Source organism: Phoca vitulina, unplaced genomic scaffold (genome assembly GCF_004348235.1).
Source record: "Phoca vitulina isolate PV1807 unplaced genomic scaffold, GSC_HSeal_1.0 scaffold21, whole genome shotgun sequence".
In the NCBI taxonomy this organism is placed as follows: Eukaryota; Metazoa; Chordata; class Mammalia; order Carnivora; family Phocidae; genus Phoca; species Phoca vitulina.
In genome coordinates this window covers 30975617-30986180 of record NW_022589724.1, presented here as the reverse complement: position 1 = coordinate 30986180, position 10564 = coordinate 30975617, and positions in this window count along the sequence as shown.

Genomic DNA, 10564 nt, shown 5'->3' with positions numbered 1-10564 from the left:
CTGGTCACAAAGAGCTGTCGCAGCCCTCAGCCTCCCCCACACTGGTCACCTATCCAGAGATGTCCCCGATGCGGGCTGAATCTTTTGATTCTTCGTAAAACATTTGGAAGATCCATATCTGAGGGTTGTAGATAGGCGGGCCGAATCTGAGCAACCCTGCCAAGCAGTCCGGCGGGGGCCCCAGCAGCAGCAGGAGAGATTGCAGTCAGGCCTCAGGAAGACTAAACAGGCAGTGACTAGAGAATCCTGCCTGGTTACGGACGAGCTTCGGGACTCCCCACCTGTAACACATAAACAGAGGTTCCGGAAGGTTCTCAAGCACAGGCACAATGGCCTTGTAAACAGCAATGGGACCAGGCCATACTGTCCAGTGGGCTGGCCAATAGAGCTCGAGATTTATGGGCCACCTGCCAGTAGCTGAGCTCCTGGACCGCGGTGTTTGTGACCGGAAGATGGGAAAACATCAACACTGGTTCAGGGGCAGAAATCAGAGGATTTAAACCCAGGGTTCCTCCAGGAGCACCTGGTGGGGAGGTCATCGGAGGTCCTTGATTTCTTCACACTCTCTTCGATCTTCATGAGCCCTACCCGGGGTACCAGGGATGAAACTGGAAGATTTTGTGCCCAAAGAACTCTTATTTATCCTTCAGTGCCCACTCAGAGGGGAAGCCTTCCAGCCCCTCCAACGGTTGCTCTCTCCTCTGTGTTCCCACAGCACTCTGAACGTGCCCTCCTCCCGACACAGATCGGCCCACACGTGCTGTCTGCATGCAGCCCCATGAGAATGTTCTGGACTTTCACTGTCTGATAGGCCAGCTACTCGCCACATGCGATTTCGGAGAGCTGGGAACGTGGCTCGCACAAACGGAGATGTGCTGCAAGTGTGAATAGATACCAAATCTCAAGGACTCTGTGCCAAAAACCAAATGAAAAATAGCTCATTAGTAACCTTTATATTGCTTGCATATTGAAGTCATAATAATTCACCATACTGGGTTAAATAAAATCTATATTATTCAAATTCACGTGGCTCTTGATGTGACTACTAGAACGTTTTTAATCCCATATGTGGCCCACATTGTGTTTCTGCCAGAGAGACTCTGCCAACTGCTGAGCCAGCTCAGGTTTCTAGGCAGTGTTTGCTGAATGAATGAATGAATGAATGGGCGAACGAATGAGTGTGTGGGTGGGTGCTCAGGCCGAGCGCCCCGGAGTCTGACTCACCCAGTACGATGGCCCTGTCGTCACGCAGACGACCTGTAGCGTTACCGAAGCACAGCGCCCTCCCCTGGGGTCTACAGCCAACCCGCACATCCTGCACTCAGCCCCACGGGGCGCTGGGCCCTGTGCTGGGGTCTCAGGGCACCCCGAAGAGGCGCCGGGGGGCTGCAATGAGGGAGGAGCCTCACAGGCTGCTTAGCATGCCCCTGACCAAGCCTAGGGGCTCCGAGCGGGCAGAAGCAGGGGGGCATGGGGGGGCCCAGTGCCGGCCTTTTCCCCGGAGCCTGCGAGGCCGAGGAGAAGGGAAGCAGGAGGGGAGACAGGTGGCAGCGGCAGGGACAGAGTAGGCCGAGCCTCCAGGGCAGGGGGTCATGGAAGGCTGGTAAGCGGCAGAGTCGTTTGGAAGGGGACTGAGAGGAGGCCAGTGGGACTGTGAGGGGTCAGGCTGATGCTCAGCAGGGTGGCCCTCGTGCCACCCAGCCCCGTACCTGACCTGCCCCGGGACCCCACGCATCGGCTGCTCCTCTCCCCGGCTCTCACCTCTGAGCTGCTCTTGAATGCCCGGCCGCCTACTGCCTCTGAGCCCTCACGCCTGCTGTTCCCCTGCTGGGATGTCTTCCCCTGGATCTCCGCGGGGTTGGCTCCTCAGGAGGCCTGCACCATGGACAGCCTTCCCACCTGCCGCACACCTTGACTCCTCAGAGTGCTTGGCTGGGACGCATGGCCCGGCCCCCAGTGCGGCCTCGAGATGCCCAATGCAGGCTCCCGGGATGCCCCACCTCTCCTGGAAAGGTGCACTCCTGGGGGCTTTCTGCAGGCTCTGGGGACAGGCTGGGGTGTCCCATTGGGGTCCAAGGTGGTCAAAATTCATAGTCACTTCACACCTGCCGAGGCCTGGCCACGGAGGCGGCTCCCACTGGACCTCCCCTAGGGCTGGCCCAGGCCCCAGAGCCCCTGCGACCTGCATCCCTCCCCCCAGCAGCAGGTGCACCCGCCCCACCCACTCCCCACCCTCCAGCTGTGAGAAGACCAGCTGGGAGGGGCACGCAGGGGCTCTGCGGGGACGAGGCAGGTCCCAGCGTTTCCTCCGCCTTCCTGCCCGGCTCTGAAAGCTCCCTCCCTATTTTCCGCCCTGTGCTTTCAGGGTAGGACGTGGGAAGGACACGCGTTTGAGGAAAGGAGGACCCCTCAGACGAGATGGAACCGGAGATGCTGGTATGGGGCCCCTCGACGCTTCCACGCGTGGGGACACGGTGCGGACCTCCTGCGGGCCCGTCCGGCTGGCAGCGCGGGGAGAGGGCGGGCCGGAGACGGTTGCCAAGGAGACGGCGGGCTCAGCCAATGAGCAGGGGCCCCCGCTGGGCGACGGGGAGCGCTCAGCGGGGCGACGCTGCCCTCTGGTGGCGGCGGCAGGTGCTGACAGCCTGGGCTGTCGCGTCCCCAGCCGGGCGGGGACACCTGGGGAGGTCCGCCCTCGTTCCGCGTGCACCACACCTGTCCGGGCGGGCAGGGGCTTCTCCAGTTGTGGCGAGTTTCCCCACCACCCTGTACTCCAGGGACGTTAATTTTGCCGGAGTCGGCCTCACCTGCCGCCCCACACGGCAAGGAAAGCGGTTTGCAGGGAATAAAAAGAGCTCAAGAAACGTCTCTTTCCTTGACTCTGCCTCAGTCCGTGTTGTAATCCGCAGAGCTCCGTCTGCAGTGACAGGCTTTATTGAACTCGCTCGCTCCTGAGCCTATTTTGGTTTTATAAACCCTAAAGTTGCAAAATTGAGGGACTCTCAGCTTGGAAGCATTAGATAGCGCCACCCACTGTCCACCCGGAGACTTGCAACCCAGCTTTACAAGCGGCTGCAACTCTTCCCGCTCGGAGCCTCCACCGGGGGGTAGGGCAGGGCGGCCAGGGCCCCGGGGGATTTCCAGAGCCCTAGGAGGAGCTGATCACAGTCACGGGGGTGACAGCTCCAGGCCTCTAAGCAGGCGGCCCACTCACGCCCTCACCCCCCGCCAGCCCCCGGGAGCGCAGGGCTGCGGCAGCTCTGTCCCGCTGTCCAGCGCACCGGCCCCCGACTCCCGAAGCCCCCCAGACCGAGCCAAGCTGGCCTCTGTCTCCTGCACCGGGCGAGACCTCAGAACCCTTCTCAGTGCAGCGCCCCAGGCAGCCCCGCTGTCCGGTGGGACGGCGAGAGGCGGGCCCCTCCTCCACCCACATTGCATTTCCCCTAGCTCATTCTTTTTTTTTGGAAGTTGCTTTTTTTCCTAAGTAAAGTTATCACTTGTCACATCCAACATTCATTGACTCCAACCTGTCCCCGCCACGGCCCTCTGAGACCCCATGGCCCTCCCGCAACCCCGTTGTCCTGGTCCTCAGCGCCCTGGGCAGTCTCCGCTTTGCCCGCCCGGGGACCCTGCGGCCCAGGTGAGCCCCGCTTCCACTCCCGCGTCGGGCGGGGACACTGCCCGCCGCCGGGAAAGCCCGGAGACGGGTCTGGGTGTCCCCCACGGGCGCGCATCACAGCACGGCGGTTCTAGACGGACACACACGTCGAGGATTCCCGGACGCGCCCCTGTCCTTGGTCAGGCACCGCTGTCCTCGCCATCCGCTCCTTTGGAGCCGGACGGAGCTCACGCCTGCGAGCACCGAGCTCAGCCTGGCTCAGCACCATGAGGAGGTGCAAGGACTGGCCCATTGCACGGATGCAGAAACTAAGGCTCGCCTGGAGAGCTGAGTGGGGGAGTTGACCCGTGCGACTCCGGACCCCTGGGGCAGCGGGAGAGGCCCTGGGCCTCCCAGTCCCCCAGCCACTACCTGAGGCCCAGCCACGAAGCTCTGCAGAGCCCACGTCTTCTGCTCCATGCGGATGCCCTGCTCTCCCCTCCCACACCCACAGCCGCCAACCCCGGACAAAGGAGAAACCTCGCCTCTCTAGTGGGATGCTCCCTTCGGACCCCTGGCTCTGGGGCCTCTCCCCCCAGGTCTGGTGTTTTATGGGAGAGCTAGAGTCTGAGGCACAGAGGGGTGGCATGCGGTGTGGCCCGGGCACCAAGCCAGGGTCCCTGCCCCCTGAGGTCCCTGGTGTGTCCACGAGCCTGGGCCTGGGAGCCAGGCCATGGCCGCCAGGTGGGCCCCGAGTGAGAGGGCAGCTTCCCCCTGCAGCCCGGCCAGCTGTCCCCAAAGCACCCAGGCTGCCCCTGGGCTGGCTGACCTCGAGGCTTTTCTGACCGCAGCGTCAGAGCTGCTCGGGGTGGTTGTGCTGTGATTAGGCTCGTACCTGTTCCCGCAGAGGTTCGCTCCTGGAGAAACTGGGGCTCGGGCCCAAGCTGTGATGTCACTGTAGTGACCTAGTTAGTGACCCTAACCTTAAGGGGTAGGAGGGAGCGAAAGAGGGCAGAGGGAGAGAGGAAGAGCCCATCAGCCTGGCAGCTGACTTCACACCCTTCCATCACCAGCCCCCCATGTCCCCCCACCTCCCTTCCTCCCTCCTGCTACCACTCTTCCCTCCCCTGCCTCTCCCCCTCCCTCCCCTTTCTCCCCTCCCCCACCTCTGTCCCTCCCTCCCTTCCTCCTTCCTCTTACCCTTCTCCCCTCCCCTGCCTCTCTCCCCCTTTCTCCCCTCCCCCACCTCCATCCCTCCCTCCCTCCTTTCTCTCCTCCCTCCCTCCCGCTTCTCTCCCTCCACCTCTCCCTCTCCCTCCCCCCTCTCCCTCCCCCCTCTCTCCCCCCACCTTCCTCTCTCTTTCTTCTCTAAATATGAGATATTATTAATAAAGGCTTGATGTGGAATCTTTTCGGAAAAGCCAAGTCCTTATTTACAACAGCTGAAGTATCTCACAAGTGAACATGTGGGTTTCCATGAGTAAGTACTCAGGTAACAGTTTGTGACGTTTTGTATGTATACACGCTGCTTTAATTTCTAAATAAACTTTTTTATTTTAGAAAGGCATCACACTTACCGAAGGGCACAGAGGTGGCCCCGCGCTCCCGCGCCCACACCCAGCATTCCCGCGCCAGCCTCTGGTGCCCGCGGGCACGTCTGTCCTGGCGAAGGAGCCGAACCGGGGTGTCATGCCCACACTTCACGTGGGCTTTGTGTCTTTGTTGTCCCCCTAATGCCCCTTCCCTGGCCCAGGGGCCCATCCAAGACCCCACAGGACCTTGAGCCACCACATCTCCTTGGGCCCCTCTGGACGGATTTCCCTTCTGATGACCCTGACGGTTTCGAGGGGGACTGGCTTCCGAGGAATGTCCCTCAGCGGGCATCTGCCTGTGCGCCCGGTGCTTGGGCGGGTGGTGGGGCTGGGAGGGAGACCACAAGGTGGGGGGGCCGTCCTCATCACGTGGCTGTCACCCGCCGTGGTGGCCCTGGTCACTGGCCGAGGTTGTGCTGCCAGGGTCCTCCACTGCGGACTCACTCTTGTTCTCCCCTTCGACACTGTCCCCTTGATCAGGATGTCCCCCTGCACGGCCCTCACTCCAGAGTGGGCTCAGCCACCACCTCTCGGGGGTGTGGCGTCTACGCGAATATCGGGTGCCTGGACCGACTCCGCATCACTTGCTCGCGTGCGTATCCGCGTCAGGCAGGCAGCGGTCCTCCAGCGCGACCTCATCCTGGCCAGCCTGGGCCCCGGGGAGCTGTCCTGTGTCCTGGCGTGCCCCAGGCCTGCGCTCTCGCCACTCTCGCTGACTCGCTCCCTTTCCCTCTCCGGCATCACCAGAAGCTCCGGCTCCTGGACTCGGCCGTGGGCCCCAGGAGCCTGGGTCAGAGACCGGGGTCTGGGCGCGCAGGGGGGCTTCTGGTCTCGCTCCGCTGGCAGAGCAGGGCGGCTCCGTGGGCGCGCTCCCCCGTGCCGTGTGCGCAGGTCCCTCGCGTGGCCACACGTGGCCACCTGTAGGAAGCAGGGGGGGTTGCGCACAGAGGTCTCCGGCTCTGCCCCCGCCAGCCCGACACCCCACTCCTCCGACAGGGCCAGGCCTGTGGCCCGGGGAGCAGCTTTGTGGGCCGGAGTACCGCCTCTCCCACGCACGCTCCCTCGGCCTTGCCGTCCACAAACCCCGCTCCTCTCCCTCCACCCCTTCAGGGTGGTCCGGCCGAGCTACACACTGGCGACTGGCGCCTCCCCGGGCATCCGCCCTGGGCTTCTCCAGACCCGCCCGGAGCTACTCAGTTTGCTCACAACCAGGCTCCGTGTTGCCCCCGTCTAGGGCTCCCGTCACTCAGCGACACGCATTTATGACACGCCCGTGTCTCTCTGCCACTCCACCGTTCACTCCCTTGTGCAGCTGAGCTCCAGGTCTGCTCACCCGTCACCTCCTGGGGGCCTCGCGGGGGCTCCGCCTTCAGGGGCGAGGAGCAAGCCTGCTACCCGTGCTCGTGCGCAGGTTTGGGGTGGACGTGCTGCCACGGCAGTCGTGTGAACACCTAGCACAGTGACCGCTGGACGGCCTGTGCCCGTCAGAGCCGTGTGTCATCCCCACCCCCGCCCCCCGCAGGGATCTAGAGCCTTCGGCCGGGTTGGGCAGCAGATGGGCCGGGGAGGTGGGCAGGCGTCGGGCCTGCCCTTCTCCTGGGGGCTGCCTGCAGGCTGAGGCCCGGGTTCCACTGCGTCCTGACCCGGACCTGTCACCTGCCCTCCCGGCCTCAATTTCTGACCTGAGCAGTGGCGAGATGACTCTCTGAGCCTTCACAGGGCACGCTCTCAACCGTGTCCACTCGGCCCAGGAGACTGAGGCCCGGGAAGAAGTGTTGTGCCCAACAGATCCCCAGCTGGGGTGGGACCCAGGGCCTCATGTCTCCCCGGATGGCCCAGGCCAGGCCGGGCGGCTACTGGCACCAAACAGGAGGAAGTGGGCCCCGCTCCCGTGGCTGCCCCAGAGACCGGAGCAGACCTTTCCAAGCTGCACCCCAGCCCTGCTGCATCGGGACACCCTTGAGGGGCAGGGCGGCCAAGGAAGGCGCCGTCAGACTGTCCATTCCAACCCCCGCCCCACAGCCCTCTCTGGGCAGGGGCCGAACTGGCCCGGAAGCTCCCAACCGACTTCTGCCCATATAAACACTGGAGCCAACCCCGTCTGTCCATCCGCCCGTCCGTCCGTGGACGCAGGCTTTCCCAGCCCCAGTGTGTGCAGAGCGCCAGCTTCACGGGCTCTGGTCATAGATTGCACAGCCCTGCCAGGTCAGGATAGGGCCTGAGGTTCAGGGTCAGGGACAGCCGTGCCCAGGCCACTCTGCGGAGGCCGGGGCTGTGGGGTGCTATCCCGTGATGAATGAATGAAGTCCCCACCCTCCAGACTTCCCCCAGGCAGCTCCAACCTGCCCTTGGGTTTGCACCTTCAAGGGCACAATGATGCCCCACCTTCTGGGCCCACAGCCCTGGCCTCCTCGGGAAGGGGACCCCCCCGGCTGGCCTCTAAGGGCTCCAGCCCCCACCCCTGTCCGGGTCCTCGCCCTGTGTTAGAGCTTCTTCGGAGCAAAATAAAACAGGAAGTGGTGACTTGGGAGCAGTTTTCTGGATCCAGGCCCAGGCGGCGCACGCAGGGGCTTTGCCGCCCCCCCCCCCCAGGTACCTCCACAAGACGGGCAGATGCCAGCCCCACCCCAGACCTCCTAAGCTAATGGGCTGGGGGATGGCTCCCGGCTCCCGGTGACTCTAACGCACAGAGAACTAGGACAGGGAGGGACCGAGGGAGCAGGGTGGGCTGTGCCCCAGCGCCTCCAGCAGAGGGCAGCGCTGCTCCACGCCTCGGCCGCCCCGGCGCTCGGGGACCCTCCACACGGGGGAGCCGGGCTGAGCTGGTCCCCACTGAGGACCCCCCAGGGGCTCTGCGTGCGGCGGGGAGGCTGACCTGGGCCCTCTGGGTTCTGCGGCTGGAAACGCTCGCTGGAATGGCCGATAATCTGACACTCGGAGAACACAAGGTCACCAGCAGCCCCCGAGTTTAGGGGCTGATGGGATCCTTGGGGCACTAGGGGCTGGGGACTGAGCTCTTTACATGGCCCCCCTTCCCTGACACCCCCCAGCTCCAGCCCTTCGGCCTGCGGTCCCCACGACTTCCCCGACCCCCTCCATGGGTTCCTGTCACTCGGGGTGTTGCTGCCCTCAAGCCCAGCGGTGGCACCAGCTCTCCTGTCCTGTGTGTCCGAGGCAGGGCGCCAGGGCCTCTCCCCAGTAGCCCCCCACCCCCGTCTCCCGAGCATGCCCATGCTCCAGCACACTGCCCGCTTGCTTGCTGACGGCGGGACCTCCCTGTCGCTGGGCTCCCAGCAGCCAGGACAGGACCTGCTACGTAGTTGGTGCTCAGCACGGTCCCGTCCCAAATCCCCCTGCTCCCACCCTCGCCTCTTGGGTTACAAACCCCAGCCCTGCTGGGCGGGCCTGTCACCACCTGATCCTGCTGGTGACAAAGCTCTCTGAGCCCAGCATCTCTGGTCCAGGGGCACCACTCTGGGCAGGGGTCGCCATAGCAACTGGAGGCAGCAGGGAGGCCCAAGGCCAGATTACCATGCAGTGTTGTGTGCGCCCATGTGTCACCTGGGTCCCATTCCTGGGGGGGGGTCACCAGGGGCTCCACTCACAGCAGGAAGTTGGGGTTGGAGTCCCGCCCAGCTGGACGCCCTTGCCTCTTGCACACGGGCCCCTCTGCCCCCCCTCGCCGAGGTTAGCACACCGCCCCAGCTGTGCTCCCTGGGGCCTGCATCCTGGAGCACATTTGGAGGACCCTGGGTTTGGGCAGGCGTGGCCCCCATGGAGGTCATCTCAGTCACTGGCTTGTTCCAGTCAGGGCCGCCCCTGACTGAGACCGACAGACCGGGTCAAGAGGCTCAGCACCGCCCAGGGCCCCCCACATGGCTCGTTAGGAAAACGGGGATCAGCCCTCCCAGCCCCAAAGGCAGGGCCACATCCTGAAAACCTGTGAGGAACACTCCTTTCCTGGTCTCCCCGCAGGATCCGAGCAGCCCCTCCTGGCTTGGCAGCTGTCCGAGCCTGCTCTCTGAAGGGGACGCGGACACCTTGCGCCCTCCCAGCCCCCCCGGGACCGCCTGGCACGTCCTGAAGGCCCCGCCCAGAGCTGGGGCTGATGCCTGTGCAGGGAAGCGGGCCACCGGGGAACTGGCGGCCCCACACAGCGCGCTCAGCAGTGGCTTTGGTCATGTGGAAGGCAGGACAAGGAGCCCCTCCACAGGGAGGCCACCCTCCCAATTCCCCAGGCCCCCCACGCCTGATCCTCTTTGCAGACCTGGGAAGGAGCCCCCGCGGCTGGTAGTGCGTGCTTCCGAAGGGAAGCAGAGCAGGCCAGTCCCAGCCAGGCCCAGAGGCGGGTGGGGGGCTTGCTGGGGGGAGAGGTGGGGCTCCCCGTGCCCACCCCCTTCCAGGGAGTCCAGGCTGAGTTCCCACGGGCAAGGACAAGGCCTTGACCTGGGGGGGGCGCACGGCCCACAAGCACAAGCAGCAGCAGGCTGGTCCAGCCACGGCTGGGGCCCCCGGAGCCACGCGAGGCCTCAGGCCCGCCAAGGGGGAGCCCGTGGGGGGCGCCGACTCCCCCGGGGGAGGCCGCCTCTGTCCTGCCTCTCACTTCCCGAGGCCTCAGGAGGTCCTTGCGCGCCGGTGTGCAGAGTGGGACCTGTGCACGTGCTGTGTGCAGTGTGAACACGGTGCGAGGACCGTGTGTGCACGCGTGTTGCGTGGACGTGGACGTTGTGGGCAAGTGTCACCTGTGAGCAGGCCTGTCGTGTGCTGTGCACAAGTGCTGTGTGCGTGTGGCCTGTGCGTGCACATGCGTGGACACGTGTTGTGGGAGCACATTCTGGGGAGGAGAGCACGAGGGGCCCTACGACCTACGACCGTGGGGTTCAGCCACTCTGCTGGGAGTGGCCCTGGAGCCACAGGGCAGCACCCCAGCTCCAGGGCGCCCGGCGCCTCCCTGGGAAGGTGCCCGCCGGACCGAGAGCACGAGAGGATCCGACACCATCGCCCAACTGCGGCCGCGCCCGGCCCAGCCCCCGGAGGGTGTGGCGACAAAGAGCGCCCATCACACGGGACGGAGCAGATGCGGTGTCATTATCTCATTAGGAACGGGGCAGCCGATGACATCATTCACTCTGTGGCCCGGTGTGTGAGCTGCTCGCCCACTCGGGCTCGGGCAGCCTGGGGCAGGGCGGGTGGCCGGTGCCCTAGGACGCGGAGGGGCCCGCACGGGCAAGGAGCACGGCGGCGCGGGGGGCGGGGGGCGATGACCCGAGTCTGGGGCCTCACTGCCCTGGACCGGCCGCCGCCGCAGGTCGGGCAGCAGCCCGGACGCCCGCCAGCCCCAGACAGGAAAGGCCCCGGCAGAACAAACAAGAAC